Consider the following 25,792-nt stretch of genomic DNA (forward strand, 5'->3'; position numbering starts at 1 on the left):
CAAAAAGGCCGTGCTACTAGCATCATAGTGAACTATACTCATCCCAACTAGGTTGGCACAAGAAAGCCACCCAATCATGTGCTAACACAAGCCAAAAGCTAGTTGGAGAGAGACCAACCAGCAGAAACCAAAAAGAAACAAGAAGCAAACAGACACCAAGGAGAACAACACAACAACAAGACAGCAGCAACCACTGAAAGGCAGCAACAACCACAGCTCAAAGCCCCCTGATAGAATTCAAATTAAAGAGCAACTCATTAACTGAGAAAACCACCCCCTTAGAATGGTACTTAACCAAGAGAGCGATATGCATCTTAATGGATTCACAGACACCACACCAGTTTGCTTGTGAACCAGAATTCCTTAATAATATCAGCGATCTCCCATATACTCAAAATTCCTTCTCTGGCACTCTCGGCAGATGACCACAATGGCAGCCTCAGATTGGGGTCGTAAGGCAAAATCACACCAGCATCTTTTGCAGCTTTTGCTGCTGCAATATGGGCTAACTTGCATGGTTCTGTAATCAAACTTATGGAACCATAATGAACAATTTTTGCCCGCCAGAGGGTGTTATAAATTACTAGATTTTTTTACACAATTGAACATATAATAAAAACACAATTATGTGTATTGTGGTACGAACATAATCATATATATCCAGAAGCAGACTCCAAATATGGGCAGATAAACTGTAAATACTTCAAAAACTGAAGCCCTTTATGACATAAATGCTCAGAGGCATAGACAGAGGGAAGAGGAGCAAGAGGGGAGGCATAAACTGAGTCCCTTTTGAAGAAAATGACTTGGTAGACAACAACTGAAATAAAAACAAAGTGGGTTTATAATATTTAGTTCCTCCTCATTGTTTCCCTTTTATTTAGTTATCAAAATACTCCTCAATTACCTTCCTAATTAAATCGTAATCAAGTTCAGTTTCTTGAAGCAGCATATCAGCACTAGGATTGCAGTAAAACATGAACTCACGCTCCCCATCATTTCTCAGTGTCACAAATGCTAAAGCAGTTCGGGCACCAGGGTCAAAACGCATTCCTTCATTGTTTACATTATTTTCCTTTAAAATATCAGCAAGCATGTATCCAAATTCATCTTCACCCACCTGTGCACATTGCTTAAAACATGAATGATCATAGTAACAGGAGAAACAATTGTTTTTCCTTTTCCAATTAGCTCAAGTAATAAGCACATGACAAGCAATTCTCAGAAACCAATTTCGAGACAAAATTTAGGTTGATGCTCTAAAGATAATAGATATTGCATTTCATACAGAGTTATATTCAGTACAATTTAATAAACAGTTCAAAGCTTAAAAGATCTTCCAGGTGAGTAGCATTTCAGATTCAGGAATAAACAACTGACAGCTTTTGGTAATGGTAGATAACAACTTCTTCTAAATGGAAGCCACGAGGATGACTTGGTTTGGAATGGATAAATGAATCCATGGATATTCATGATGCATCTATATTTTCTCACAGGCAAGTTGCATAAATACCAGACACTCTAGCAGTAGAGCTCCAATATTGAATGATTCAAAAAAATGTACAAATACAGAACAAGTACGTAGGGTGATCAGATTATGTTTTAATCAATTTTAATGGGCAGAACTCCATACTATTGAACTAGCTAACTGGGACCATGCTACATAGGCACAACAGAGGCTACATTTGATGTATCACAGCAGTGAATATATTTTTGAAGTGAACAACAAAATTCTTACGTGTGGGCGTGTTTTACAAATCTTGTATTTTTGCTGTTCTCTATTTTTCGCGTCTCACCAATCCTAGTTATGAGTTTCGGATTCCTAACACATGCAAGGATGTAACACAAACACATCAATGTGCTTATACCACCAACTAAAGACATTATGTGCAGTAGAAACTTGCAATTTGAAAAAAGAAAAAGAAAAAGCAAAAAATATCTGATATTGAGAGAAGGTTAGTTGTATTATCTGTCATGGAAAAGCTCTGTGCTGGTATTGGAAATGTGGGGTAAGGGAGGGATTGGGCCATGGACTTTATGTCCCATTGAAGGAATCTAACAAAAAAATGTGACAGAAGTGTTTTGCCTAGCATGCTAATAATTCAATGACTTTATAAAAATCACATATATCAGCAAAAAATAGTGATTTTTATATGGTTCAAAATTAATGATTTAAGCTTAAGGAAAGGTACATGAGTTTTTGCCAAACCTCCACTCATTATATTGAAGACCCTACAACCAAAAGGTGCATCAAATAACATCACAACAATCAATGGTGGAGCCAAGAAACTAATTCAACGGGTCACTATATATTACACTCGCAAAAGTTTTCTATCCAAAATCAACAACAATAAGATAATACTAATTTTTTAAGCTAATATTAAGCATAAAAATCTAAATTTTCATTACAAAAGTTTTAAAATATTAGCAGATTAGGAAGTTAGTACTACTAAACATTCGATGCTTCTCTTAAAGCTTGAACCCCAAAACCTCCCTCTAGAAACTTAGAGGTACAACGACTTGAGCTATGCTTAAGTTCTTTTACAAATTTTCATCTTTCGAAAACTTTCCATAGTAGTATCATTATTAATGCCATCATTTTTTTCCCCATATATACACAACTAAAATCACTTATTTTTAACACAATTCACAAGAAGTCAAAATCCCTAATTTTAGCACAAATTGAAATCTTTAATTTTAACTCAACCAAACACATCATTTTTAGTATCAATGGAGTAGGCACGTACCTAATAGAAAATGGGAGGCGTATCTTGACACCCCCCCCCCAGGGACCCTTCGTACATCACCCCTGACACCAATAGTTGTTAAATAAAATATTTCACATACCACATGACTTTTGAAGATGAAATAGGAAAAAATCAATGAAAAAATAAGTCTGAACAAGGGAGAATGTTGCAAGATTAACATTTTCCTTGATTTCCTCAGTTTGAAAATGAACACCTGTAACCTTAAATCTGACCCTTTATATATATTTACACTTCATAGGTGAAATAACAAAGCTTGTTTTTTTCCAAGGCAACGAAACAACACATACTGAATATCAAGGGAGAGGCCAAGAGCACAATATGGAACTAGTGACCAGTCACCACCAATAAGGCAATAAAATCACACCTCAAAGTAGTAGCAGTTATGAGAAAAAAAAGGTATTGAACAATTAATAACACGACTACTTTTACACCTATTGAACAAGAAAAAAAAGGTAGGTATTTGTAATCACACATAAGGAAATACCCCAAAAGCAGTTCTACAAGTATCAATCCCACAACACAGACTAAAAGGATTAGTTTCACCTTTAGAAAGGCAGAGCTGCAAAGGACCTTAATTATTCCTCATCTAAAAGGCTCACACAACGTCATCTGTTTCTGAATTGGATAATTCAGGCACCCTTGATTCAGCTAACCAAGGATCTCTGCCTCCTTCCTCCATCTATTCTAATTAAATCAAATACCCTCTGCTGTTTGTCACCTTCCTGAAGCCAATATAATGACCTCCATCTATTCATAGCTATTGTTTCCATGAATTGATTAGTACTAACAAGAATACTTCCCTATTTATTTGTTGGCATCACTAGTTATATTAGTGTTTACTAATATATGCATCACTAGTTAAATTTTTAGATTTTCTATTGTGTTTCACTACGCAACGATACAAACTGAATACATAGTTATAGTTGCATTATTTTACATTTTAGAGTGTTTATGTACTTGTGTAATTGATGTATGTGTCATGTATCATATCCACAGTTTGTGTTGCTGTCTCTGTATGTATGCTACTTAGACCACAAGAAATGCACAGAATCAAAAGCAAAGGAAAATTTGGACTTAAATTTAAAAAAGTGAGCTATATTGATCCTTGTAATCTAGTGAACCACTTGCAATAATAATAACCTTTGTCTAGAATATTACTCGCAAAGCTATTACAAAGAATAGGTGTGACTTTTTTATCATTATGATCATTGAGAGCCATTTGTCATCTTGTTCATCTAAAGATGTTGAGATATAACTTGGGGTTTCCTACTTAGATAATTTTCTGTACAATTGTGCCAGTCAATAAATATGTCAAATCATATGTCCCTCTTGCCAATACAATTGTGTTAATCAGACGTTCAAACCAATCTTTCTACATATCATTTGCTGCAAAATTTCATATTGTTCCCAAAAACATTGGACAAAGCAGATGAAGATACGCATGTTTTTAAGGCAAAAGATAAACCCTCTCACACGAACCATGGTTTCCCAAACAAGTTACTACCAATCATGAACATTTCACAAGGCATATTCCCCCCCCCCCCCGATTAAATGGAACCCGTTTTATGGTGAATCAAACCTTTTGGATGACTTGGATTTTACAGAGAGCAAACTAGCAATCAGGAACAGAACCAAAATGAAAAAGAGAAGCAGCATCAGTCAGGAACACCTGTCTACCAAAGGTTCCTCTAGAGGACGGGTAACTAACCAAAGTTTAAAAGAATATACCTGAATATGTGAAGCAGCTGTTGAAACTCGGAGTCGCCAGGGAATAAAGCTTGTCTCCTTGCCATTTCAGTTGTAACGACCTACAGATCAAGGTTAAGTCAAATTTTTCCCAGGAAAATAAACTGATGTTCTTGAGCTTAGTAGTTGCCACCAAAGCAAGAATAGACAGTTTCTTTTACAATAGGGTTTAGACGAAGGATCATTTTTGAGTTTGTATCATTTTGTTATACTTGTGCTCAGAGAAAAACGGATGCAGTAAAAAGTGACTAAAAAGATTAAATTCCTTGATCCGTACTGATTTGTTGATCACAGCTGGTGTGGTGTCCGGGCAATAGGAGCTAAAGGGTGATGGACACACAATATCCAATAATGTGAAAGCTACAATAGAAATTGATGAATGTTTTTTAGGGGCAATTAGAGACTTCATTGTAAAATCCCCAAACCTAATGTCTAGATAGCAGTCTCAAAACAACTAAATTGCAATCCACAGAAAGTATATGGTGGACCATGGAACTGAAGGGTGTTACCAAAAAGGCAACCCACAGACCACATATCCACGGCAGTTGAGTAATGAGTTGATCCTAATAAAACCTCTGGAGCTCTGTACGAAAGAGTAACAATCTGTGGAACAAAAAAAATAACAGATGCAACAAACAGAAAAATTAAAGAGCATAAATGCATAGGGAATGAAACTGAGATTCATCCACCGGACAATTGACATGTACAAATTGATAAATCAGATTTTATAATTATCCAATCCTGCTGCTCAACAAAAATAAAATAAAAAAATAAACAAAACAATGAAGAAAAAATTAGCCATTGTGGCATTTTATCAAACACATAGTAGACCCATAATCAGAAGCATGAGACTTTACTGTGTGTAGAATCACCAATAATTCATTCACTTTAATGATTATATTGGGTAGAATATAAATATCATAATTAGAATACATAACATGTTAATCATTCTATTTTCTACGTTTTTCCCCCAAATTAAAATCATTCAAGTTGTTCATAGAACCTTTAAAGCAGAGAAGTTTTGGAGATGTTAGAAGGAACGAATGGAATGACTTTAATCTCAACTTAACAATGAATTCCATTTACGCATACATGTCCGAAGACAGAGTGAGGGTAGAGAATGAGAAACCCAGAGACCTGAACAGAGAGAGGGGTAGAGAAAGAGAGAGAGAGACAACAAACTGACCTGGAACTCACGGTGGTGCTGTCGCTTGATGTCGGTGCAGGATGAACTCACGGTGTGGAGGACGAACCGTCCTGACAATGGAGGATGAACTCACGGTGGTGGATGAACCGTCCTCACGGTGGAGTATGAACTGACGATGGTTCTCTGTTACAGCTTTGTGAAGGAACTATAGATAGATTAGGGTACAAAGTTCTAATCAAGGAGATGAAAAGTTTTTTTGGACTGAAATTTTGATATTATTCAATTTAGGCGCTAAATCAAAAAAAAATTTGGCGCTGTAATTTTGGATGCATGTAAAGACATAGAAAAATATAAAAAAAAAATAAAAATAAATCATAATTGGATAGTAATGTGAAAGTATTCCCACTAAAAAATAAATCTAGGTATTTTATGAAATTTTTTAGTTATCAAATTTGCAATTTGTTGTAGTGAGAGAGAGATATAAAAGGAAAATTGATAAACACACACACACAAAAAAAAAGGAGGAAAAAATTAGTAGTCTATTTTTTTTCATTACAATCCAATTTGTCAAAATTTTCCATCCAAAATTAGTGACAAAATAATTTCCTCACTAAAAGGTCTCAAAATATTAAAAATTATTAGTAACAGAAATATATTTCTCACCAAATAATCTTAAAATATTTAAAATCAAGTTTTTTTTTTAAAAAAAAATGTAAAATTAATGATGACGAAAATATATTCCTCACTAATAATTTTATAATTAATGACAAATTTTTTTCTCACCCAAAGTTTTAAAATTTTGACGCCACTTGGAGGTTGGAAAAGTGAGAAGAGGGAAGAAGGAGCTCAGAAAGGCGAGAAGAGGGCAGGGGAGAGAGAGTGAGGTGAAAACAGGGCGCGCGAGAGAGAGAGAGAGAGCGCCGGCTGGTGACGTGAGGGTTGACCGATGCGATAAAGATGAACAGACGATGTGATGGAGATATATGGGTGAGGGAGTGACAGAAAGAGATATCTATGGTTCAATTTTATTTTTTATTGATTTTAAGCATTTGGAGACGAAATTTGGTTTTCCTCTCTAAAAATAATACATTTAGAGGCGAAATTATTTCCTCTCTAAAATTTTTTACAATGGCGATGAAAAATTTCGTCTCCAAAATGACACCTAATCTTCTGCCAAATTTTGCAAGGGCGGGAAATTGTTTTGTGACGAAAAATAAAATTTAGAGATGAATAAAATTTTCGTCACCTATTGTTTTGTTTGATTTTAAGCATTTTGTGACGAAATTTGATTTTCGTCTCTAAAAATAGTACAATTGGAGACGAAATCTTATTTTCATCACTAAAACATGCATATTTGGAGACGAAATATTTTTTCGTCACGCGTTTTCGTCACCATAAACCTTTTTTGTTGTAGTGATATTCTCTGCCTAGATTTGAAAGTTGCAAGAAGAGGGAGGGCTTAACGGTTTGTTTGTTAAGGTCTTGTTTTTGAGTCTTTTTATTCCAACAAGTGTATCTTAGCATGTTTAAGTTGTTTATGGTTTGTTTTTCTATTATCGAGTTGTATTTTGAATTTTGAACAGTTGAAAACTCAATGACGAATCTAGAACTTATTGAAAATCAATTATTCCTAGTTTCAAATTCACAAACAAAATGTTTTACTGCTCATATGCCATGCTATTCGCACCACAAGGTCCAGAGTGAAAATTTTATTTTATTAAAATTGAGGGTCTAAACTTTCCAATTACAACCTTGAAAACAAAAGAAAAACATAAAAGGAAAAAGAAAAAAATCTGAAGCTTTAGTGCTCTATTCCTAAACAAAATACAGGGGAAAAGAGAATAGGAAAAAAAAAAAATAGAAAGAGAAAAGGAAAAAAAAAAAAAGCAGAGATTGAAAGCATGGTTCTTAGTTTTTGGTGACTTGTGGCTGACATCTTAGCTTTCACTACCTGCTTCCATTACCGGCTGCCTCGTTTCATCATCACTATTAGGAAGCCTTTGAAGACTTTGCCTCGACATTGGTAGAGTTTCTGAAAGAAATTACTCCCCGTCGGTTGTCAAATGAGGAATACGAAGGAACTCCGAATTGGGCCACGGAGGTTGCCTGTCGTTTCAGCTCTTTGTTCTACTTTTTTAGTGCACTAATCTCTACTCAAGCATCCTTGTACATATGCTGGAGCAAGGAGAGTTGGGCATTTAATCGATGTACCTCACTTGTTTTGTTCTGCAATCGATGGGACAAATTGGAGACCACGATCACTGTCTCCACACAGGACTTCAGTGTATAGTGATTGACATAAATGTTAGACCGCGATGCCATTGTTTGCTTGATTGACATCACAGGGAAGCTGAGAATAGGGGCAGGGGCAGGGGCAGGGGCACTTTGTTGAGGCTTAGAGGAGCCAGTGTTAGCATTCTCAATCGGAGAAGTGTTAAGGTCTGGGAAAAAGGAAAGAGGACGGCAAGGAGGAGCCATGTTAGAAATAAAGGGCTTTGGGCTATGGCAGAGGGTGTGTTTTGCAGCTTTTTGTCTCTATTCTGTCTCCCTCGCAAATTGTGTTTAAGAAAAAGAATGGAGGAGAAGAAGAAGCCAAGAGAAGAGGGATTGTCGAGACAATCTTTGACAAACGAGGCCGGTCTAGCTACTGTCGATCAGGTATGCTGTGATTATTAAATTCGCACACCAGACACGATGCTCGACGAAGATGAACGGGGCATAAAGAGAGAGACAAAAACAGGGAAGGAGTGTATGTATGTATATATTTTGTACGTATATATCTGTGTATCTGTATTCGTATGCTTGTGTATCTGTATGTCTGTGTCCATATATAATATAATATGTATATATATCCGTATTCTGTATATCATTCGTACGTATGTGTATATATATCAGCATTTTGTATATCGTCTGTACACACACATATATATATATATATATATATGTATTTGTATATTGTATATTGTCCGTCTGTATATATACGTATCTGTATATTGTCCTACGTATATGTATATGTATTTGTGTTTTGTATATTGTCACGTATTTGTATGTTGTCCGTATGTATATATATATATATTAGGTTTGTATATGTATAATTATGTTATTGGTGTATGTTTGTATAAGTGTAATCCATTTTCTGTATATATTATGTTGTCTCTTGCATCGTATATATTTCATATTGTCCATTTTTTAATACCATTTAGAATTTGAGATATGTAGATATATAGGCATCATGTAATTTTCTCATTACAAAAGAAAAAGACTATGTATATTATCATAAGTTTTAGATCATCCTTTTACACCAAAAACATAAAAAGTAGCCAAAAGGAAAAAAAAAAGGAAAAAAAGAAAAGAAAAGAAGAAAAAATACATAATGCAAAAAAGAGAGAGAAGAAAATACATCATAAAAGGAAAGAAAAGAAATCAGCGTGAAGCCCTCTTCGTCCTCCTCCGTGTTGGGAAAGCCTCTATATCACTAGCAGTCTCACTGCTCTCGGAAGCCTCAACATCAGTATCTCTGCCACTATCACTCTCCTCATTGCTCTCTCTGGAGTCCTCATCGTAGTGCTCCTCAAAAGCCTCTGGCTCTGGTTCTAGAACCTCAGGAGATGTTCTCCTTCCTCTCTTTCCATAGTCATCTCTATCTCGACCCCCTCTTCCTTATGTTGAAGCTCTTCCTCGTCTCTTTCTTATGGCTAGAGGGGGTGCTATTTGAAAAGATAGACATCATAAAATCAGAACATGTGGCGTGAAATAAACAGTATATCAGAAGTGAATGAAACAAAAGGAACTGCATAGGAGATAAGGCAAGCAAGAAAAGGATACCTCATTCCCAACGGAGACTAGAGTTGCCTCCCTCCTCCGCACCATGATCATCAGTGTGTTGATGAGCTTTAGGCACTGATCTATATAACCTATCTTGGGGTACTAGAGATAAAAAAGAGAGGTTAGTATTGGTATTGAAATAATGAGAAATACATGGAAAGAGTAAGGGAAAGGGCATACCGGTCGGGTCTTTGGAGCGAGGACGAGTGATCGTCGTCCGAGAGGCTCCAAGGGTAGCTCATCTAGAATGCCATTTGGGCGATGAAATATAATTGCTGTGGGAAGTGCCGGATGTCTGAGAGGAACGACAGCATCACCAGCAGGACGTGCTGGACCTCTAAACAGCAGGAGTAACACCAGCGGGAGCATTATTAGTAGTTGGGGCATCAACGACTCCGATAGCACGAGCCACACCCTATTTCAGAGGAGGCATGATGTGAGACCACAAGAATGCAATATAGTCCCCAAGGACGTAGAAGGCATTAACATGCTGCCCTAGCATTATGTGATCCATGAGGGCCCAGTTAGTGATATCATCAGTAGTCCTCATGAGTGGAGGTAAATGAGACGGAATGTGAGGGTTAGTATGGCCCAAGGTCTGGTGGGTGAATCGCTCCCCCAAATACCAGACTCTGCAAAGGGGCCTTCTAGTAGCACCCTCGTTTGGGAAGTCTCCAAGGTAATAACATATCTCTCCCTCGTCACGTTGGGCATGGCCGTCCAAGGATGCCACTCAATCTGCAGATGAAGAATAAACAGACTAGTGGTTTGATTCAAAAGGGAAATAGAGAGTTCTGAGAAAGATTACCATGTCGGTGGTCATCGTGTCGAAGAAGCGACGAAAGGTAATAAAGCTGCGAATATGCTGGCTGTGAGGGCTGAGCTTCCCATCGTAGTACAAAGAGCGGGGCACCGCCAGAGCTATCTCTAATCTTGGGATCGGTGCGATGGAGGGAAAGTTAGTGCAAAGCCATACCTGCATGGGAAAGTGTGTTAGAAAATCAACAAGAAAAAATGGAAATGAAACTGGCAGTAAAGTGCAATTGAATTGAAAGAGAGTGCATAATCTACCTCCCATGTCCTCCAGTAACCTCCCAGCAGCTCCACCTTTTAGTGGGACACGAAGCTCATGTAGCCATAAAGGGTGGCGAGGCTAGCTCAACCCATTCATACTTCCTCACCTGTGGGAGCTCCACTATGCCACTCAGTAGATAGAGTCCTATGGTATTCTCCTTGTTCGTAAACATGGTAGTATCGAGGACATAAAAAAGAAACCCACGGGCATTCTGGGCAGACTTCTCTGGAGTCACTGGTTCTAACCCGTAGAAGTGCTTCTAGAACCAATTGTAGTGAATCATCCCATGGCAAGTGAGGGGAGGGACAGCTCCAAGGAGAAACATCTGAGCAATCGCCCACTGGCTCATGTCATGGTCAAAAAGGATCGGATCACCCCCCACTGAGAGACCAATGATCATGGAGAAGTCATAGGAGGTCATCGTCATCTCCTCGGTAGATGAAAAGTGGATGGAGTTAGTGGTGTCCCACAACCTCTCTACCAAGGCACCAAAAATAAATTGGTCTGCCTGCAACGATGTGATGCTTAGGCAGAATGGGCTGAATCCAACTCTATCTACCAGGATACTAACCTTGGTAGGGAGGTCTCTGTACTACTGGCGAGGGTCGTGGACGCCTCCATACCCCTTCATCAGTCGGGCAGTGACCTGTAATAAGAAATTTATTAGCATACAAGAGATTGGAGCTATCAAATAAGTTCAAAGCATGGTACGCTAAACAAAAAGGGGAAAGAGAGAAATGAATATTGTATAGAAATCATGGGAGAGGTGCCTCGAGCACTCCCGGAGCAACACATCCTCTGCAACACGCCGAGAGAACTCAATAAAGTGTAGCATCCCTCCTGGGACCATCGTGTGGGTATGGGGCCTGTAGGTCACCTGGTCAAAAGGCCTCATCCTTAGACGGAGCGGCTTTAGCGCTGCATCAGTATCCTCAGCCATGAGATCCTTATCATGGCCCTCCATATCTATATTGGGTGCGGGGATGTCAACCCCAGGCACCGGTGAGGGTACGTCACCCTCTGTGATAATGACGGGAGGTACGACATCTTGCGAAGCATCATCGCTAGCCATGACAATTTGTGGAATCAAAGAAAGAGTATGAGCAATCCAGCCCAAGTTGTGGGTGATTAAAAAAAAAAACAAAAAAAAAGGGAAATGCGGAAAAGTGTTGAAATATTTTAACAATGTTGAACTTTTGGAAGAAAAATGCAAAATCAATGGCAAATGGAAGGGAAAAAAAAATCCCAAGTGGTTTAATTTTAACAATGTAAAACTAGGGGCAACGTGTATGTAAAAAATAAAAAAAAATGAAAAAAAACAAGTCCGGCAACGTGAATTCAAGATTTGTGTTAAGCTATGAATTTTCATTCAATACACAAATCAAGTTGAAATTCATGTTCCAAGTTTCATTTGGTCAAAGGGGGCATATTGTGAGTAATCCATGTCAAATTCTAAGGAAAATTGTCCAAATTCATGAGTAATCGACCTAGCAATTAGTATGGTATGAAATCAATGGTTAAGCGGTGAGTAACTACCCGCAATTCATGGAAAATTCAAGCAATTCAAGGCACATTGAAGAAATTCAAGGCACATCATGAAACAATTTGGAGAAATTGTTCAAACTCATGAGCAATTAATCAAGAGTGTGTTGAGAAATCGCCTTAGCTATGGAGAATCCCCAAAAATCATTCCAATTTGTGAAAAATCGACGCTGAAATCGTGGAAATCGTGAGGAATGAAGAACAAATTGCAATAATTAGTGGAAAATGGTAAGAGGTGGCCCAAATTTGTGAACTAATGTGTTAAATTAGGCCCAAATCATAAATTGAACTTCCAAATGTGTAAAATCAAACAAAAGATCAAGAAACTTACCTATTTTGGAAACTAATCGGTACACAGGGTTGAAAACTGTGGCATAATCCAAGGGGAAATCGACTTTGGATCTTGGGTAATTTGAAAATGAAAAGAGAATCTAAAAAGAGAGAGAGTTTCAGAGGGAGGGAAGATGTATATCGAACGTGAGTGTGTGAGGAAAATGATCCCTAACTTCTTGTAAAGCTAATTGGGTTGCCCAACCCGTTTTCTGCCCTGATGTCACAGAAATTGGCCACCCGACACTTTTTTTGGCTGGCCGGCTAAGTTTTGTGCTGTGTGGAAATTTTGTTGGTCGGCTGACACTTCTTTTGGCCAGGTGGACCATTTGTTAATTGGGTGGCTCATCTTTTGTCCGATTCAGTCATTTGTTGGTCGGGTGGGTCACTTTTTGGTCGTAGGGATCATGTTTTGGCTGGCTAGCTCATAATTTTGCCGGATTGCTCTGATTTGGTATGAGAATTTCAAAAATTGGCTGGGCCAGTCGTATTTTGTACGATTGGGCTCGAGTGATGAGACCAAGTTCTCTCATTTTCATTTAATGACGATCAAGTGGCACGCCCAAATTATCTCCGTTCTCAGAACTCAAAAGTAGCATTCAGAATGTATGCCATGGTGATTTCAGCTTTGATTTCATTACCCGATTAAAACCTTTCCCTTCTCCGTATGAAATACGGTTAGGTATGTCTGTTGGTTACACTACTTTCCTCCTCTCACATGAAATGCGTCAGGATTTCCAATTACCTATTTAAAACCTTTCCCATCTCCGTATGAAATACGGTCAGATAAGCTTGTTGGTTACACCACCATTTCCTACTCTCGTGTGAGGCGCGCTTGGATCTCAAATTGGATTACAAGTTCACATTTCCTTCTCTCAATGAGACGTGTATTATCATTGGCTATGCGGAAGTGCGTAAGTCCAACTTCCAACTGGCTGTGCTAAAATGTGTAAGTCCAACTTTCAATCGGCTGTGCAGTAGCACATAAGTCCAACTATCACCGGTTGTGTGGAAACACATAAGTCCAACTTTTAATCGGCTGTGCGAAAACGCATAAGTCGAACTTTTAACTGGCTGTGTGGAAACATGTAAGTCTAACTTTTAACCTATTGTGCAGAAGCACATAAGTCCAACTTTTAATCAGCTATGCGGTAGCGCATAATTCCAACTATCATCGGCTGTGCAGAAGCGCGTAAGTCTAACTTCCAACCGGCTGTGCGAAAGCACGTAAGTTCAACTTTCAACCAGCTGTGCAGAAGCGCGTAAGTCCAACCATCATCGGTTGTGTGGAAGTGCATAAGTTCAACTATCACCAACTGTGCGGTACTGCGTAAGTCCAACTATCATTGGCTAAGCGAAAGTGTATAAGTCCAACTATCATCAACTGTGTGGAAGCGCGTAAGTCTAACTTTGAACTGGCTGTACAGAAGCGCATGAGTCCAACTTTGAATTGGTTGTGTGAAAGCACGTAAGTCCGACTTTTAATTACATTTTGAGCATATATTTGCACGAGGTTTGCCTCGCATGTTGCCATCTTTACAGTTTTGTCATCATTGCATTATATTGCATCTGTCATGAATTTTTGAAACAAAAATCAGCTTTGCGAAGCGTGTAAGTTCAACTTTCAATTGCATTACAAGCACATCATTTGCATTTTGTCCCCAACTATGCTGGTTTGATTCCTTGCAAAGTGATATGTAGGCAACCCTTGGGTTTAACTAATTGTATTTGCATCTTGTTTGTTTGCTCGGGTCTTACGACCTTGTCAAAAGGGTCATCTTTGGGCTTTGACATTCACTTATGTCATAAAATGACTTCGAGTTCTATCAAAGAGGGGAAACTGTAGACACCTCATTTTGACCGGCTGTAAGACTCGGGCTCTTGCTTTTGATTACCTGATGATAAAACAAGAAGGTATCTTTCACAACATCCTCAGTAAGAAAGATGGATTTTTTGCTTCATTTTCAACCCTAAGCTTGTTTTGGCCAAGTGCTCAAGCCTCGTTGAAAACACGCTTTCAAAACTTTCATTCCAACCATGTTTTGTTCCGAATATTTTCGCAGTGTTTCGAGGCTCACTTTTAAACTTCAAAATAAGACTTTTTTCTGAGGAAATCGAGAAAAGAACAATGTGGAAATAAGAGGAAAAGATGATAATTTTATCAAAAAATCCTGTTTCATGCAAAATAGTCAGCTACGGCCAACTTTGTTGGCCGACTGGTCAATTAATTGGCTTTTGGCTAGCCAGCTAGGGTTTTTTGGCTGGCTAATTTTCCCAAAAATAGGGCAGTTTCGGCTGAATTCTTGTTAGAAGTGTGTGGAACATGTTGTTCCAGATATTTCTTGATACATGCATTTACACCTCCTGACCCTCCACTATCTTCCTTTGGGCTCCATTGTGAAAAGAGCATTTGTCTCTTACCCCAAAAGGAGCATCCAATGCAACCATCTTTGTCCGTCTATCATCCTTGCCTTTATCCCCTCCCACCTGCTCGATTGAGCCGTGCAGTGTGTGTATCTACTCATCTCTCATTGTCAAGAGAGATGGCCTTTTCAACGAAGTCCTTGGCCTTTGTCATTTTATGGCCTTTGTTTTCAACCTTGTCCCCCACTACCTTCTCAATTAAGCATTCTTGCATTGCCTATATGAAGGTGATCAGATTGTTAGAAGTGAAGGATTGGAAAACCAAGAGAAAAATGTTAGAGAGAAAAGAGAGAAGTTTAAGCTTTGAACCAAAAACTTTCATTTTCAAATATACACTACCATACACTAATATGCCATCCTTGAGACACCAAAACCATCCTAAAAATTCTGATATAGCCAATCGTTAGTAGCCTTGATCAAAAGATAGTGAGTATTGTTGAAAAGAGAGAAAAATAGAGAGTTGAGAAACTTTTCCATACACTCTGTTAAGCACCCAAAAATACCATTCACACAAGAATTTTGAATTTTCAAACTGAGAACTTAGAATACACTTCCTAAACTTGAGAGAGATCAAAAAGGAAGTTTGGAAATCAAATCCTTTCCTTGGAAGGTGAATTTTGCAAACTTTTTCTATTTTCTTGCATTTTCTTTCTCATTTTTCTCTTCTTGTTTTGATTTCAAATTATAAACTGTTGTATTCTAACTGGACGTGGTGAGTTAAGTCATCCACCCCTTGTTTGCTTTTTGTTTGGTAATTTAACAAAACATAGTTTTGGCCTGACTTGATTGGTTGGTGAGTCAACTTTTTGGCTAGCCAGCTCATCTTTGGCTGGCCGGCCAGCCAACCTCTCTTGGACAGAACCCAGCAACCTCCCAGTGTCGAGCAGAACAGACTCTGATGGTCTCCAAGGCCCCCCCTGAAGCTTCTGTTTCTTTGTTTTTGTTTTAATTTTAAAGATATTTGTGAGGATATTTTATTGTAATATCCTTATTTCCTTTCTCCCCTCATTCGGATTTGTAATATTCAACTGTTGTAATAATTTACGGCCTTGCTTCTTTCCATCCCATTCTTTTACTCACTTTCCCTACCTATACATATGTAGAATATTTTATTTATCATTATATCCATTCTCTACATCCATGTTTCATGCATCTTGATTCGACTAAATTTGCATTTGTGAGTTTAATCGATTATTATGTGATTTTGTGCGCAATTTCATGTTCTTGATATGAATCACAAGTCACATTTTATAAGCCGAATCACTAGTTGCATATCATAAATGAATTGCATTAGAATCTTGAATATAAGATCATGCATGTTTTATTAACTTTATTTGTAATTGTTTGCGGGATGCCAGTAAATATGTAAGCTTTTATGCTTTAGCATCCCATTTGTGTGTGTTTTTCTTACTATGTTTAGCATCCTACCATGCGGCTATGTGCTTATTTGATATATCTCTATGAATGTCTGTGGATGGAGGTTGTGTTGTTCAATTTGGAACGAAATTGATTTTCATGTGGCAAACTCAAGTTTCCATCGAGTTGTTTAAAATGCTTTCAAAAATACATGAAATCAAATTGTTCTAAAGTAAATGACACAATCTATAGTTGTTTGCTTCACATAGTAAATTTAGCATTTATTAAATAATCGGAATATGAGCTATAAAGCAAATAAAATTCATATCATGGTTTAGTAAAGGCCAATCTTTGATCAGGTGAGCGTGGGTGCTCAATTAATGACTTTCCCCTCTCATACATAAGGTTATGAGCCATACAACTTTGGTTATGACGAACAGTGGCCTTAGCACGAGTCATAGGTTTCCTAATCTCCCAAAAATATTAGGTGGCGACTCTAAGATCTGGTGTTGTAGTCCATTTCTAGTAAAGATTTTTGTAATAAAATAAATTTCTATAGAAGTTGCCAAATCTGGATTCTCATCTACGTTTCACATTGCATTCGTGAGACTAGATCGAAGATACCAAGGGTCTGAACTATTTAATGTGCATGGATACCTCTTGGGCAATGTTACATTACAATGAAACCAAACACAAACGAAATAGAAGGAGTTAATCCTCTTTACATAACATGGAATCCCACCTACAAATAGCAGGCCTCTTGGCCAACAATTAAAAGACACTTTGGCCTTGAACAACTCTTCTACTTCATACCTGAAAATAATTAATAACGTGGGATAAACATGAATGCCTAATAGAGATCCCAATGATTCTAAACAGTAGTATCTTATAGATGTATATGATCATGAATGCTCTAGGTCAATAAATATATACAGATAGTATTGTTTTCCATATCCAAAATATACATATATACGTATCATTTTCTTAAAATAATCATTCCTTATCATTTCAAGAAACTTATCTTATGATCTTTGTAACTCACCAATTTCAATTCAAAAAGATTTCCAAACCTAAATTACATCTTGAGTATCATATACGCATTAACCATTTCAGCATCTCTATGACTGATCTATTATAATCCAAATGATTTCATCAAATTTTTTTTTATTTCTAAAACCAATCCACAATTAATCATTTATACTCTCGTGCTACTCATTTACATTGAACAATACTCACATTATTACTGGATTCAATATCCACCTGATAACACAACTTCAAATATATTCACAATACATATTTTCATCAACAAATATTCTCTACAAATATACACACATTAGCAATTAAATCTCATAATAAAACAAACAATTCATGGTCTCGCCAAGCCCTACATCACCATTGTGGTCTCATCAAGCCTTACGTCTGACTGTTTTACCTGTTGCTAGCCAGAAGAAACATTACCTCTATATAACACAACCTGCTTTATCGGGTGCTAACCAGAAGGAATAGGTTACCTCTATATAACACATCTGTCTACTTTAACAGATGCTAACTGAAAGAAATGCATTACCACTATATAGCATATCAGCCTGGTTTACCGATTGCTAGTCAGAAGGATTGCATTACCTCTATATAGCACAATCACATTCCATAACACATGCATCTCAATTTGCTTCCATTCATTCTCATATAATTATGTAATTAGTTAATCAACAACACATAAGGTTTCATTTCAACCTATTTCACATCAATTCTACAACAAGCAATGCCATTTTCCACCGATGGTTGATGACAAAACCTCTAAGCATTTAATAGTAATAATATAAATTCTTATAAACAAGATAGTGTGATTCTCATAACATTTACATACCTCAATATTACCAACATTTCCTAGAGTTAGATTAATAATTATATCATCTCGTAATGTCCATAATTGATCCCACTATTTTCAATCACCAACATTTACAACGTAAGGCAATTTCATGATAATCATTTACTTCATTCTCTCTACTTTCCAATTCTAGTTCACATTAATTATTACAACCATCTATGAATTAATTTTTAAGTATCACATTTTTCAATTTACCAATAACAATACCTAACTCAACCATTACACAAACATTAACCACTTTTTGTACAACATAATCATCATATAAAAATTAAGAATTTTATTCATTTTAAACTTCACAACTAATTTTTAATAGCATCAATTCATCATAGTAACCAAGACATCACAAGATCAACCATTTAAATTTCCTTCTCTTCCTAATTCATATTTTTTATTCACAAAAAAATAAAATAAAATAATAAAATAAATAAAATAAATAAAACCATCTTTTCTATTCTTTGTCATAAACATTAAATTAAAATTTAGGAATTTTTATTTCAACCATCATAAACATGTTCTATTAGCTTAAAATTTCCATAATCAACAACAAAATATAAGATTCAACTATTTGATTCCAAACCCTAAAATCTCATCTACATGCAATAGAAAGTGCCATACATCCATCTATAGTGATATATTGTTATGCCTCAAATTTTATTACTCGAATACATTACCAAATTCCTTATAAACATCCATTTCCAAATTATAATTACAAAAATTAGACGAGTTAGAATAAAGAATGTTATCTCTCTACCATAATTACAATGATAGAAATGTTCTACACAAATATTAACAATACATGCCTCAAGACTTGCATGAAATTTATACAATAATCATATACAATAGAAGGATAACATCCTTATTATAACATTCTAACACTTCATTTACACTTCACATAGTAAGAAGTCTTAACGAACCAGGACATCATGATCTTCAAACCGCAGCACCTAACTTAGTTCTTGTAAAAATGGTTAAACAACATGGGATAAACACTAGGTCTAGTGGGGATCTATAACGATTTTCGACAATAAGATCAATAGATATATGCAATCATGAATTCTATTAAGTGATACGTACATATTTGTAAGGAAAATAGATTACATAAATAGAGAAGCTTTTCATAAAATCCCACTTGCTATTTCATAGAAACTTTCTTTGTTAATTATTTATCTTACAAAAATCCAGTCCAATAATTCCCTTAAATCTTGCCTCCTTAAATAAAGGTTTTAAGCCTACTTGTCATTTACTACCTCTAATTCCCCTTTCACTCTCATTAACCCAAAAAACACGAAACACTTACACACCACAACACATTTCGCATATCATAGTTATTTAGTTTGATTCATTTTTCATCTTGTCTTATTTATACGTTTCATTTTCTAATATGACTCTTCATCTCAACATAATTCACATAACACTAGACACATACATAAGTCAACACATTTCAAATAATTGGGTTATAAGAATTATCTCACCAACAATGTATTCTACATTATCCACTTCCACTTTTACTTCTAACAACTTTCACAATCACATAATGGAATTGTAATAACCCCACCATGTAACATACTTATATTTATTTAATTTTGAATTGTGATTATGTGTTTTGTGATTAAATTGTGTATATCTATCTGAATTGTGAATTATCTGTTATGATTTCTATTTTGAATTTGAAATTGAAAGCCTTAATGATTTCAGAAACTGAAATTGATGAGTCTAACTAGGTTGTTATAATTTTTAGAGCTTATTGGGAAATTTGATTAAAATTGATTCAGTTTAGTAAAATTATGTTTTAATTAATTAAGCTTAAGTCCAAATTAATTTGCCTAACGCTTAATTAGTGTATTAAGTTAATCATATGTATATATATGTTAGACACGAGAATTAGAAGAGAGTTAGTCATATTTGAGCTCAAAAATCTACTGTAGGAAGTTGTAGAGTGAGAGTGAGTTCATTTGAGAGAGAGAGAGAGCTTAAATTGAGAAAAGGGACTTAAGATTTTGCTAAAACAAGCTAAATTCAAGGCTCTAGGTAAGAGTTTGATTCTTAATCCATCTAATTAAGTCACATAGCTAATGAATTCAAGAACAATATGAGATTAATCACAAGAAGAAAACTTAAAGATGAGTTAAATTGAAGATAGACATACATGCATGCATCCATCATTTTGTAAAGTTCTATCATTTTGATTATGATTTTTGTTATTTATGCATGCATCCATCATTTTGTAAAGTTCCATCATTTTGATTATGATTTTTGTTATTTATGTTTGAATTGAGAGTTGAATCATACATGCATCCATGGTTCTTAATGTTTTGAGGTTCAATTTCATGCTTTGAAAGTTATAAAAAAGAGTTTGTAAACAATTCATACATGCACGAAGATTTGAGTTTTATTTTTAAAGAATTTATGAAGTTTTGAGCTTAGGATTTGGAATTTGTCATATATTTATGTTTTTAGAAGTGTTTTCATGGTTTGGTGTGTGTCGTGCAAAGGTTTTACACTTTAGACTATGTTTTGAAACTTAAAATTCTGTTTCGAAAACCCAAATTTCAACTACATCGCTTGAGCTGTGAAGTTTCCGCTCGAGTGCACTTTGTGAGCATCCGATAGTTTTGCGACCGCTCGAACAATCAATTTTGCGCTTGAGCGAATTGCCCTATTCCAGCACAATTTTGAAAGTTGTATTCTGCTCATAATTGCATTCTTATTTCTTTCCAAGCATTCTTAGGCATGAATTAAACCTCATGAATGAATTAATAAGCTATAAATGGACTTGAAGGAATTGATTATGAAAGGAATAATTTGATTAAGCAATGTGTTCCAATGTGTGTATATGTCTATGTGTTGTGTAGGTTGATTCATGGAGACGTGATAACAATCTAATCACTGTGAGTAGTATCTTAGGAAATATATTTTCATATATTCTATTTGCTAAATGTTTTAATGTGGTAAGCTTTTCTAAACTTATAATTTTGTAAATATGAATGAGCTTTCCATCTATCCGATCAACATGATATCTGTAAATATGATTGATGAATTACGAAAACATACAATGGACCTAAGGTTGTTCTATATATCTGATAAGATGGACCCAAGGTCGTTCTAAATATTTGATAAGTCTGAGATATCTGTTATGTGTTGACCAAATGGTCATTATAGTAATTTAATATAGCTGTAATAAATTGGACCCAAGGTTGTTGTATCAAGTTATGATCTGTTCCATTTTATACATCTGCCATGTCTGTTATATGATGGACCTGAGGTCATTTTGTCATGTATTAGACCAGAGGTTGTTCCACTATGTAATGAATTTGATATAGAAATGATTATGATTAAGTTTTGGAACTCATTCATGAAACTATTTACTTTGATGTCATTCATTGGACTCTAGTTCAGTCTTATATATATGTATGTAGGTGAGCAGCGGGATGTCCAACCTTAGAGATGTTTGATGATCACCCAAGTTTTTGTGAAGTCAACCAAGGAGTGCTTCGCGAATGAGGCTTTTGTCTTTTGTTTTTGTTGGTCAAGTTTGACCATCTTTTGTTTGCACAGGTTTAAGTTTTGTAAGTTGATGAATTGTACTCTTATATGTAAGTCTTGAATATGCAATCAAGAATGAATGTATGTTTGTACAAATGTATTTTGAATGTGGGTTATTACCTCAAAGTATTTTGATATGCTATATATGCATGACTCAAGGGAAAATTTTTGTTATATCATTATCTGCTTCTGCTTTTGGCCCCATATACTTAATTATGTTTCGAATTTCTGTCCAAGGCCGTAGGTAATCTTATGATTACTGGCTGGTTACGATCCAAACCTCTAAGGGTAGGTTCAGGTCCTGACAAGTAATATCATAAGATTCTCTACCAATATCCACAAGCCAATAACTGGCTTCACCAAGTCATACCAACACAGTTTATCGGGCGCTACTTCGGAATGAATGCTGGAACCTTTATAAAGCGCTACACATTACCGATGGCTAGCCGAAAGGAAAAGGGAACCTCTATATAGACTAGCAATCCACACACTTTATTGGGCGTTACTTCGGAAGGAAAATGAAACCACTATCAAGCGCCACGCTTTACCAGTTATGAGCTGGAAGGAAATGGACCCTCTTTCAAAACTTTATTCCACAATTTATCATTTCAATTCAAAAATAAAATCATGTCATCAACACATAACAATTCAAGCAAAATCTATCTTTATGGAAGAACGTAATTTGTTCTCCCCTATATTCCCATACTCCAAAATCAACTCATTTTATTTAAATCACACTATCCATTTAATTCCATACATATTACATAGTTTATTATACCAATTCTCATAACCCATTTACTGAACATGAATCCATCGTTCAATGATCGTTCTTACCACATTTAATAATCAACATTTAGACCTAATTCAACCAAACATCAACTCAATTTCAAGAATTTAAGGCCAATTGAAGAAAACCCCTTGTCACATTGAAAATTTAAAACTAGGATTTGAACAAAAATTGGGGCTTTTCATTTTAAAAGGTGTAACTATTTAGCTCACAACTTCCATAATCAACTTAAAATAATAGGTTATCTCTTTTGAGTTAGAAACCCTAACATTTCTCTACAAGCATTTTAAGAAAATCTCTTTCAACTTAAGATTCATGCAATAAAAACATACCACCCATCTATCTATACGAAATTATTGAAGGAAAGCAAAGAAATGCCTAACTTTAGCAAGAAGAGGAAGAAACCCGAAAAACCAACTTCAAAGAAAACACGATCTGCTTAGATTAATAGAAAGTCATCGTCGTGCTCATCATTCTTGTATTAGGAACTAGGGTGAGATTCTCACTTAAACGAGATGAAATTCAAGGTTTAAAGAGCTTGGAGCTAAAAAATGGTGGAAAAGAGAAAGAAGAGAGAGAAAGAATCCAAAAAGAATGAATAAAAGTGGACTAAAAATGACTTTTTAAAGTGATGATCTCGAACAGTCCACTCAAGTGACGGAACCTACGTTTGAGCGTCAGAGACAGAAGACTGCTCGAGCGGTAACACCTTCACTTGAGCGTAGGACGCGAACTACCAGAAGTTCAGGCTTCAGACCAAAGTACTGGAAGACCTCAAAGACTGCTCAAGTGAACACTTCTTTAGTCGAGCAATGAAGAAAATTTTGAGCATGTTAAAATTTTGAGCATGCTTCAGACCAGAGGCCTAATCCATCCCCAGACTAATCTTCCAAATTTTCAAGTCAACCCCATAGTATCTTATTGATTCAAAGTGAAAAGATCAACATGTTGAAGAAATCAAGTCAGTCCCAACTCATCGACTATAACAGACAAACAAAAGGCTAAACAAATAGGAATTCCTCGCATCACTAATTTTAGGAACTACGATTCTAACAAAGGTTACAAACACCCCCACGAACCAAATAACTTACCAAGATTCATAGAACTAAAACCCATCAGAAAATTGTCTAAACTCGTAAGACATGTACCCTCACTTCAACTATATACCCAACATCTAATAACCATTGAACAATTAGTATTCCAGAATTCAAAAACAATTGCGCACTACAAGTTAGAAGCTCTCACAAAGAAATTGAGTTCGTCAAGGAAAAACCCGGTTCAACTACACCAACCTAGTCAAAACAAAACACAAATACTTCTGATAATTAACATCTCAAACTCAAGACTAGCCCACATTCATGACCAACTCGCATTCAATTCCCTCACTAGAAACAAACTCAATCCACAAGTTGTACTACAACACAACACATTTAAACCATAGTAACCTATCAAGACAATACGTTCAATTAATCATCATCAACCCATGTTCAATCCATACACTTGCCAACTCACACCAACTCGACACAATTAGAGAATTAATTACTTACCATAAAATTTATCGTCGTTTTGAAAACGCTTTCTTGAGTATAGAGAAAATATTATAAGTAGGAATAAATAAATAACATAACATAACATAAAATGTTCCAACTCACACCGTATATAAAACAAACAATGCCAACCAAGAATGTAACATAAAATTTTCCAAGAACCAACAACCATGGTTTCAATTCCAATGCCAACCAAGGCCATAACACTAGAAACTGCATTTTCACACCCTTTTTCAACATCACCACTAGTGACCACCAACCGTCACTCAAGATCACCAGCCACAATCAAGGTGATTCAACCAATTAATCTTAACATTTATTGAAACAACATTTCATAAAAACAACAATCATCTTGGGAGACAACAATGCACATGCATGCTTATAAATCTTTGGTTCGTTATGACCAATTAACAATCACATTTCTCATTTTCAAAATGTCATCTTCTACCAAGTCAAGAAATTTCCATACATACTTACACTAAATACCGCACTCACAAAATCTAATTTCAACACCTTAGAATGCATTTCCAAGCACTCTTTAACTACACAATTTCTTGCCCAAAATGAAAACAACTTACAAGGTGACCACTTGTCAACCTCTTCCAGACACAAGACAATGAGCACCATTACCCCTCAACACTTTAGCACTCAAACACCAATGAGTTCCTGACACTAATCACCCCTACAAGGGTTTCATTGCCCACAGTCTTACATAACACTTAAGTCCACGCCAAACTCCCCAAAACTAATTACAATATAACTACCCCCGTTCGTTCATTTCTATCGTGAAACCATACTACCCAACCTCCACTCCCAATCAACTTTTGATAATCTTTATACTTTATATAATAATTAGGCACTCCACACCCCTTTCCTTGATCGTTGGGGTCACTACCAAAACCTTTATTCACATCGACTCAAGCACATTTCATGACTAACTCTGTCACCACTCTCAATACCAAGCTATGAAATTCTCACTACCTCTTATAAGACTCTTACCCCTCCATTAAGGTAACTCAGTCCCCAAAACCCCTCAGACTTACTTCGCACTGTGGGGGCCAAATATTGGGAGTCATAAAGAGGCCGAATGGTTGGACTTGGGTCGAAACATATATATTTCATTCAACCCCGTCCCGTAATTTAAATCCTGCCCTATTCGTCCAAATAGCCGATTGAGTAAGGGGCCGAGTGAGAAGCGCTTTGCTGCAAACGAAGCTGAATAAATAGTTATACGGCAAATCGAAAGTGGGCCCAATCTCGGGGCCCAAGAAAGAGAGTAATATAAATACAGGATCATCAGTTAGAGGAAGGTATGTGAGAACTAGTATGCTTAACTTAAAATACAAGTAATCCAGAGTGAGTAGAGACTAACTTGTCTGTCGGAGTGCTAATTCGTGCACCCCCGACCGGAGTGTTAATTCTTTTTTCAGGTGGCTAGCTGAGGATCACGAGCGTCCCCCAGGATCTGAAGAGTATTTCCAAACCACTTCTCCACAATTGGCGCCGTCTGTGGGAAAACTCAAATACATCCATGGCGGGCGTAACGGAAGACCCTTCGATAGTCACTGATGAGACCATGCAGAGAGACGACCTCACTCTAACAAACATGCTTGGACCAGAGACTATCCCTGCAAGACGCGCTTTGAACTTCACGTCACCCTCGACTTCAGAGCATGGGGCAATGCAAGCGATCATGGAACAAGCAAAGCAAAATGAACAGAGGTTAGAGAACATGATCGCTGAGAACGAACATCTCCATCAGGATTTGGCCTTGGAAGTGGCGAAGTCCAAACAAGCTGTACGCCAAGATCCGG

General features: G+C 36.4%; 1 long non-coding RNA gene across 2 annotated transcripts; it reads right to left on the reverse strand.

Moving 5' to 3' along the window:
* Positions 1-372: 372 nt before the first annotated feature.
* Positions 373-6,160, reverse strand: LOC145822831 (uncharacterized). 2 transcript variants are annotated; one of them, XR_014364616.1, is made up of 4 exons: positions 5,701-6,160; positions 5,024-5,117; positions 908-4,576; positions 373-520 (listed from the first exon to the last, which is right to left on the reverse strand). It is a non-coding gene; the product is annotated as an uncharacterized LOC145822831 (long non-coding RNA). The 2 variants fall into 2 exon arrangements; XR_014364615.1 differs by lacking the exon at positions 373-520 and having other exon boundaries at positions 529-4,576; positions 5,701-6,153.
* Between the last annotated feature and the right edge of the window lie 19,632 nt (positions 6,161-25,792).

The sequence above is a fragment of the Camellia sinensis genome, chromosome 3, assembly GCF_055761805.1.
Source record: "Camellia sinensis isolate YWXY chromosome 3, ASM5576180v1, whole genome shotgun sequence".
Classification (NCBI taxonomy): Eukaryota; Viridiplantae; Streptophyta; class Magnoliopsida; order Ericales; family Theaceae; genus Camellia; species Camellia sinensis.